The 8,602-nt window shown below is 30.1% G+C and overlaps 1 protein-coding gene across 2 annotated transcripts in view; it reads right to left on the bottom strand.

The window, feature by feature from the left end:
* Positions 1–8,602, bottom strand: part of LOC106459827 (cyclic nucleotide-gated cation channel alpha-3-like) — a 165,094-nt gene that overhangs the window by 119,622 nt on the left and 36,870 nt on the right. The gene's annotated exons all lie outside the window — the stretch shown is intronic.

The raw sequence follows: 8,602 nt of genomic DNA on the forward strand, positions 1-8,602 counted from the left end.
TTCAAGTTTTTAGTATAATTCCCATTCGGCATGGCGTGGCCTACTGGTTAGTGTGTGAATCACGATTTAATCCTGCGACAGGGCGATGAAATGCTTTTATACGGTACTCATGTGTTATACGGTACTCATTAACAAATATAATTTCAATGTTATATTCAAGTTTTTAGTATAATTTCCATTCGGCATGGCGTGGCCTACTGGTTAGTGTGCGAATCAGGATTTAATCCTGCGACAGGGCGATGAAATGCTTTTACTTTCAGCTGAAAGTACGTTATAACATTTGTTTATAGTCCATCCCACTATCAGATTAAAAGTATGTTGGTAGCAGCTCATTGTACGTTCAGCAATCCAAAATTAAGGACAATTACTCACTCACAAACTTAGGAGTTTCTGACTTGGTCGTTTAGCCCACGTGTCCATTAAGGTATCGTGCAGATTGAAAATACCAGATTCACTTTTTTTGTTGTTATAAGCTTTCAGACACCAACAACAAAACCGTTAATATTTTGATCTGAAGTTTTTTTATCTTCTACCATAACGTTACAGTAGCCAACTGTATCCTGTTGTTTTGGAATTCTTATAACACCTCGCGGGCAATAATGTTTCTTCATTACAATTGTATATATATATTATTGAATTATTTGTTAACAGACTTAAAATAATTACTGATATGAAGTTATCTTAAGATCAACAACAACAAATATCCCATATGAGAGCTAATAACGCATATTATAATTAATAAATAATATAATTAAAATAACAAATATCATCTCGTTTCCGAGCTACTAAAATATAGTATAAAACTTATACATATCTATTCCCCAATAAGGTATTATAAATTTTAATGAATTATCTAAGTGAAGTCATATGGGAGTCAAAATACCCCAAAACACCACAGTTTCTGTGAAGATAATTATTATTAGGCTTTGTATATCCTTTCGCTAAATGGAGTCACCTGGGAGCTTAAATAACAAGATCGACCTCAGTGTGCGAGCTAATAATGTATTATAAGTTTTATGTATATATATTCTTTAAATAAAATACCATATTTCATAGAGAATTCTTTTGTAGTTAGCGCCACTTATTGGACTAAAGGCACTTCCAAAGCAGTTTTTCATCGACGTTTTTGGTATAAAATGTTTGTGCTTCCCAGACTAGTTTTAAGTAAAGTGCAAAAATTCGCAGCATCTAATATTATGTAACCTTGTATTGTGTTATGCTAAGGTATTTACACCTCGACATTAAAGACACCATGCCAGAAGCCCTCACACAGACAAATATCTGAGGGTTTTATTAAAGCGTTTATTAAGCGTTTGTGTTCGGTAAACTTTCGTGATTTATGAAGTAATTCTCAATTTATATAAACATATATACTTTATTTTAAGATAGTTTAAAAACTGAAGGTAGTAGAGACAATACTGGACAGGAAATTAACGACAGAGTAAACAACCATGGATACGAGTTGAATAATTAACTGGTTGTGGGTTAAAGTAAATAATTTACTAAATATTATACTTAAAACTGAAAAGCTATAAAGAGACGAAACAAATGGTCCAATATTAGTTACAGACAAAGTCACAGTCACTCTCTTGTACAATGTTATTTCTCAGCTGTATACATCATCTTTCCTAAGCTAAGCAACAACATATGTAAGATGAGATGAAGCTAAAAGTGTAACTTATAATACTCAGAACTTCCTGACGTTTTCATTATCTTGTATATCAACCAGCTCCAATTACAGTACTTCAAACACCTAAACAAATATACATCGTCATCCACAAAACCAGCAGAACTACATTGTTTCTATTCTAATTCGCCATAATCATGTAAGTAGCGTGCGAAATATATCCAATGGATGAACAACATGTAGAACAACGTTTGTGTTTGTTTTTGACAAATGATTCTCGCTTCAACTTGCAGCCAAGCAAAAGACTTATAGAATCACCTAGATACAATCTGGAACCATATCCAGTAACATTTTCCTCAGGAACTGCCACATATGGAAATGATGTGAGCATTGTGTGAATATGATTAGGTATTGGTGGAGATATCACAACCTGTACATTCTGTTATTCCCTGTGCTGTATTGGAACAAGTAGCCCTGACTTCAGTTGAATGGATGATAACCTTACTCCACCATGATAAACTGACGAACACTTTTCTTGAAAAAGATGAAACTGATTGAATGGAGTGGCATGTTTGCTTACTGGATTCAATCTCAGCAAGCATATATGAAATACTTTTATGAGATACGTTGCGTTCGGTCGAGTGACTCCAGACACAAAAGATGTTGTGGAAACAGCCAGTTCATAGGAACGATAGACGATATCTCAAAATCTTATCAACACTGATATTAAGCCTGCAAAATGTTTAACAAAAATTCATACTAAATAAATTATCATATCTCTAAAGATGGACAGGTGATTCAACCAAAGGATCATTTAAGAGGCTAACTGATTAACCATTTACCGTTCGGATCGTATAACATATCATCTGCTGCTTGATTTGTCTAAAAAAGTAACCAAGAAAATATATTTACAATATTTCATAAATTTGGTGTTGCTTGTATAAATATTATAAATTCCGATTGTTAGAGATTTCTTTTGCATCTTATTTCAATAAATATTTTGATGTCTGAAACTTAAAGCATATTAACAAATTTTATAACATACATGAAAAAGTGTAATGAACCTTACATTGTAACATAAGACATAAAAATAACGGACGAAAATGATTTAAGTAATTCTGAACGAAACACTCTAACGTATGTCTACAATATTTTCCACTGTTATGTGTTTCTTTTTGTGCGCTGGTTTAATTTAAATTTGAAAGTTCAAAATTAGCTAACGTCATCCATTATTAACTCATGATTAACTGATATACAGAATATTTTTATTACTTAAGATTTTTTTTACTGCAAGTCGTTTCAGGCAGGATATAATTCTCGGATATGGAAAATTTAGGGATTCTAATCTAAGTGAGATGCTAGAACGTGAGATTAGTTGCATACATGATTTAATTGTGATTAATAAGGTACATTGACGTAGTTTACTACCAGTCGAGGCCAACAGACTGTTGGCATGTTTAAAAGAGTGGAGATCCTTAAAGATCTGTTCCTGGTGAGTTTCATATGCCACAAACTAGAAGTTCCAGTTGGATGTTATATAGGGAATGCAGTAGAGTTGTGCTGGTCACTTGAGGTACAAATATTAGATAGTAAGAGGGACATACATATTCTGAGAGCTATGAATAGTATTTCTGCAAACACTCCCAAGCACGTTGTGTTATGATGTTGCCTTAAAAAGACAATAACTTTCACTTCCATTAATAGTTTGAGTATCATAGCTTAGCCATTTAACACAAATATGCAACCATTTGGTGGTCTTTAAGTAATTTTGCCCAGTTTAAAATGGTTCGACTTGCAGTCTTATTGTACTTAATTAAACTATACTGCTTTCAAGACATTCAATCGCTCCATAAAGTTTGTATTGAGTACTTCGACTTCTAAATGTTATGTGAATTGTCTATAGGTAGCTGTTTAAGAACTCATATTAGTGGTAGGTATAGAGTATTTTTATAAGTAAAGTGATTTTGTATCCGAAACCTTTCGCTCACCCGTCGCATTATGAGGACTCCGCCTAACACCGGATTAGATCACTATTCTTCACGACGATGATCCGCAAACGGTGTGTCACAGAATTTATGAAGTGTTAGAAGGTGTTTTGTTTGAGTACTTTTCATTTATCGAAAAATACAGTTTACAATTAGTCCATGATGTCGAAAGAGAGCTATTTTTGTAAATATGACGGCCAAGTTTAAGCCAAAGATGTTCAGTCTGAATGAGACATGGTCACTAGGAGGTGATTAAAGTCAACACTAATTTCGGATATGCAATGAGGTGGATCGTAAAAACTTTAAAAAATTCAAATTGCTCTATAAAAAAATATCCCCACACCCTTACACTACCTCCAACTTCTTGCACTATCAGAACAACACAAATAAGGTCAAGGAGCCTGGTGATATTCTCAATTTTATACTCTTTCTTTAGACTAGATTTTAAGTATTTTATTGACCAATGTTTGTACTTTGAAAAACTGAAAGCACATTTTCTTGTTACACCTTCGATAGGTGAATGATCTTAGGACTGTCGACTTTTGAGAAAGTCTGTTAATTAGCTCAATCTGACGTTTTTTTCGTTTTACAAACCGATCTAATCATCCTTTTTGTTGGTTAGTCACAAACGTTTGGTGGATAGAGTATCCTCTAGTGGCAGATTTATTTTTTCTAGATTGCAAATGTCGATAAACTCTGATGACAGGTGTGCTTGAACAGCCCTTCAAAGAAAGTATTTTAGCAAAGATGTTTTTACTAAATTGACACAAACTTTGAAACTCGAAAGATCCTTCCCCCTTTACCGCTAGTGTATAGTAGATAAAGTATGACATCACTATGTTTCTGCACAGTATTACAAGTGGTAAGATTAATTTGTTTTGCATGTACGATAGTGTTATAAAAATGTACTACGCATGTGTCTAAGGAAAAGCCCATATAAAGTGACCATTCAGCACATGTTGTTAGCATGTAAGATGTATAGGATTTTTGAAGAGAATCCTAGGAAAGTCTTCCCATAGCATTGTCCGAGATCAAGTCAATTAGATATGTTGTAAATAATTAAAGATTTGAATAACAGTCAGGCCAGTGCATGAAAATGAAATACAAACAAATGAAAATAGAATGCGTATACAAAGTGAATCATTTGTAACAGGAAAGAAAAATTGTTGATTTGAAAAGAGAAACCTCTATATACATATAAAAAACATATGTAATATATTAGATACCACTAACAGTTATCTGTATTGTCTCCTGGTGGCTCAGCAGTAATTCTAAGAGGATCATAACGCTGAAAATCGGGTTTCGATACTCGCGTTGGACACAACACATATAACTTATTATGAAGGTTTGAGCTTTACAACAAACAACGCTAATATTATTATATTTGTAGTTAAATATAGAAATAAACAAGTAAATTATATAATTAATGAATAGTTTTAAACTTAAACATTTATTCAGATCATTTCTCTTACATTATCGGGAATAGCGTTCCAAATTTTGGCTCTTACACAAGTTATTTAAAATTTCGCTATTAATTTTTTCAAGTGTTACGTGTAAATCACTGTTAGCTATTGTATCGTAACTATGAACGTAGTTTTCTAAAAAGTGTTAAAGATTGAGCTTATTAGGTAAGGTATGTTTATAACCTACTAAATAATATTATATTTCATAAATATTTAATACTTCATTTTTATGAAATAACTGTTACACAGAATTTCGATAGTTTAAATCCAAAATTATTCTCGTAAGTCTTTTGTAAAGAAGCAACAAAGGAGTTACGTTCCGGTTAACCTCAACAACAAGAATTTGCATATATTAAATGTGGATGTGTAAAACTCTCATATAAAGTTATCAAACGTTTCCTACTAACTGATCGTTTTACTTTATTTATTATACCTATATATCTGTAACAATTTTTCTAAAAGTTTTTATGTGCTCAGGCCAATTTAATTTATAAGTTATTATAATTTCCAAAAAACTTTGCTGTTCAACATCTTTCGGGCATTAGTATACATTCATGGTTGCTTTCTATTATTAGCATTTTTATTTTATTTTTGAAAGAGTATAAATTTAGTCTTTTCAATATTTATAAACAAATCACTATCACTGATCTTATAATTAACGTATCTAATAATAAAATAACCATTTCAACTAAAGACCTTAAATTATTATTATGAACTATAAGTTCAGCATCATTTACAAGTAGTTCTAGTAATTACAGTAGTTCTAGAACATAGCCTCAAGGAACATCTCTAGTATTTATTAATTCATTACAGTATTTGTTATAAATAGTAAGTACTGAGAATCTGCTTTCTAAATAACTTTTCAACTAGTTTTACATTTTATCTCTTATTCCCAAATTATGTAATTTTAACAATAACTTATAACTTACTCGATCAAAAGTTTTGTACAAGTCCAAAAACAAAGCAATGACAAGTTCACTTTTCTTCATATTATCAGTAATTACATTCATAAAACTTGAATAACTTGTAGATTTGTCTTTACAAAACCCCTACAGATACGTAGACAATAAATCACACTTATTAAAAACATCCCAAAGTATAGCACAAAATGATTTTTGTAATATTTTGAGAATATACTCAATATCATTGTTGGTCTACAATTATTAATTTTGTTTTATCTTTCTTTTTAAACACTGTATCATTTTTACCTTTTTCAAAGAATCTGGAAATGTTTCTTTTTCAATATATCAATTAAATATTTATTGCAATGAAAAAACAATAAGTAGATTTTGTCCAATCCAAATGCCTTAATATTTTTTTTCACTTATAGTTCTGGTTTCACAAATTAACTTGTTGAATATGTTTAGGTTATCAAACCTATATTTAATATCATTATGATTAATTTGTTTCACTAATTGCTCTATTCCATTAATAACAATATAAAGAAAAAAAACGATGCATTTATTTTGATTATGATTCTATCATTATAACATTATCAACCAATACAGTGGTAATTTGATGTTTTATTCAATATTAAGGTTGCTTAATATTTCTAACATAAGCTAATAACGTATTTGTAAAAACTGTATGATTTTTTCTGTCATCATTATTACCGCAAATATTGTTTTAGTGGCTAATTTATTTTCTATACAAGTGTTTATCCTATGTTTAGTTTTATTACTTCTCTTTTTTTTGTTTTTAACATTCCTTGTTACTAAAAGCAAACAGCTATTGAAATGACCTAAAATACATCAGTTATACCACATAAAATATTTTAATTAATTAGAGTTGATTCCTTGTATAACTTTTTATATTTATGAGATTCATTTTTCTATAAGTTATTTGTGTCCATTCTGGTATATTCCAATAATACATTATATAAAAAAAGGATAACGGTCAGTAACATATTACCGTACGACTTCCATTTTGATCATTTCAAAATAGGTATAACATAATCATCTAAATTACAGCATTTTTCTGTTACTCTTCTTGGTAAATTAAAACTGGTTACAATTTGATTTTGATTACAATAAACTAAATCCTACTAATCACTTACATGCTTTTGTTGACCATTTAAATATCACTATTAAAATCCCCAAGTATTATAAATGGTGACTGCTCCTTATTTAGCAAAACTAGAATATTTTCAAAATGTTCAAATTATTTTCATGTGACCACTAAAAACAGCCATAATTCAAATTATTAGTTTTTAATTTCATACATTTTATGTCATCATTCAAAATCAACAAAAGTTGATACACATCAAATAAGATTATTTCTTTAATATAAGCTGCTATGCCTCCGTCTATTCTGTCTAACCTCTTTAAAATATGCAGAATAATCTGGATTGTATTATCATCATCTTTGAGCCAAATTTCTAAAAATACCAAACAAGTAAAATTTAATTTCATACGCTGTAATTCCTTTCAAATTTCAATTATATTCTTTCCACATTTCTTGCTTTCATATGATGTATTGAAAAATCAGCAAACTAATCAATTTGACTTAAAATTTGATCAATATTAATATAATCGTTTACATTATTAAATTCAAATTGAAAATGGTTTAATCTACTTAGATTATTGATAATCTTCAAAAATAAAAAAATACATTACAATATTTTAAGATACTTCTAGCTTTTAATGTGTGTAAAATTATTTATTTTCTAAAAAAAAAACTCAACCATTCTTGACCTATAAGAATTTATAATTTTTCCATTTTAATATTCCTTAACTTAAGAAATAAGTTTGTAAAAAATTATGTTATATGTTCATTTACATTTATACATTGTTCTTCGTTTACAATAACTGTTTTCATCTTTGGCTTCATACCTTGAAACAGTCTTTCATAAATATACATGTTGCTGAATCTTACTGTTACAGATATTGGAAATCTCCTAATTATTGTTATTTTAACCTGTTTTATGTGAAGTTTTTATATGATCTACTGTAACGTATAAAGCAATATATACTTTCTTAACTATTATTTCTGTATTTTTGTGAATGATATCGGATACTCCCATGATTACCAGACTATGTTGTTTGGTTGTAATTGCGTTGTTCATTTCAACAATGCTGTATGTATTCAAGCTCAAAATCTCCGTTAACAAAACTTTCAAAATTTTTATTTTGCCGACTTCTTTTATGTTATCACTATTCATTCAGTAGTATTTCTACTTGATTTAATTGTGCAATTTTTTAAGAATTAAAAGTTACACTTTCAAATAGTGTTAAAATCAATGCGGTATCATTTTTAATTTCTTTTATCTGTAACACTAATGAATTCAAAGTAAGTTTGTTTGAGTCTATTTCACTGTCACTAATTCTTGACTGTTGAATTTCTTCATAGCGACATTTATTTCACCTCCATTTTGACCCACCAAACATGCACGCCCTTTCAGCCGTGGGGGCGTTATAATGTGACGGTCAATCCCACTATTCGTTGGTAAAAGTGTAGCCCAAGAGTTGGCGGTGGGTGGTGATAACTAATTACCTTCCCTCTAGTCTTACACTGCTTAATCAGGGACG

Source organism: Limulus polyphemus, unplaced genomic scaffold (assembly GCF_000517525.1).
Source record: "Limulus polyphemus unplaced genomic scaffold, Limulus_polyphemus-2.1.2 Scaffold665, whole genome shotgun sequence".
In the NCBI taxonomy this organism is placed as follows: domain Eukaryota; kingdom Metazoa; phylum Arthropoda; class Merostomata; order Xiphosura; family Limulidae; genus Limulus; species Limulus polyphemus.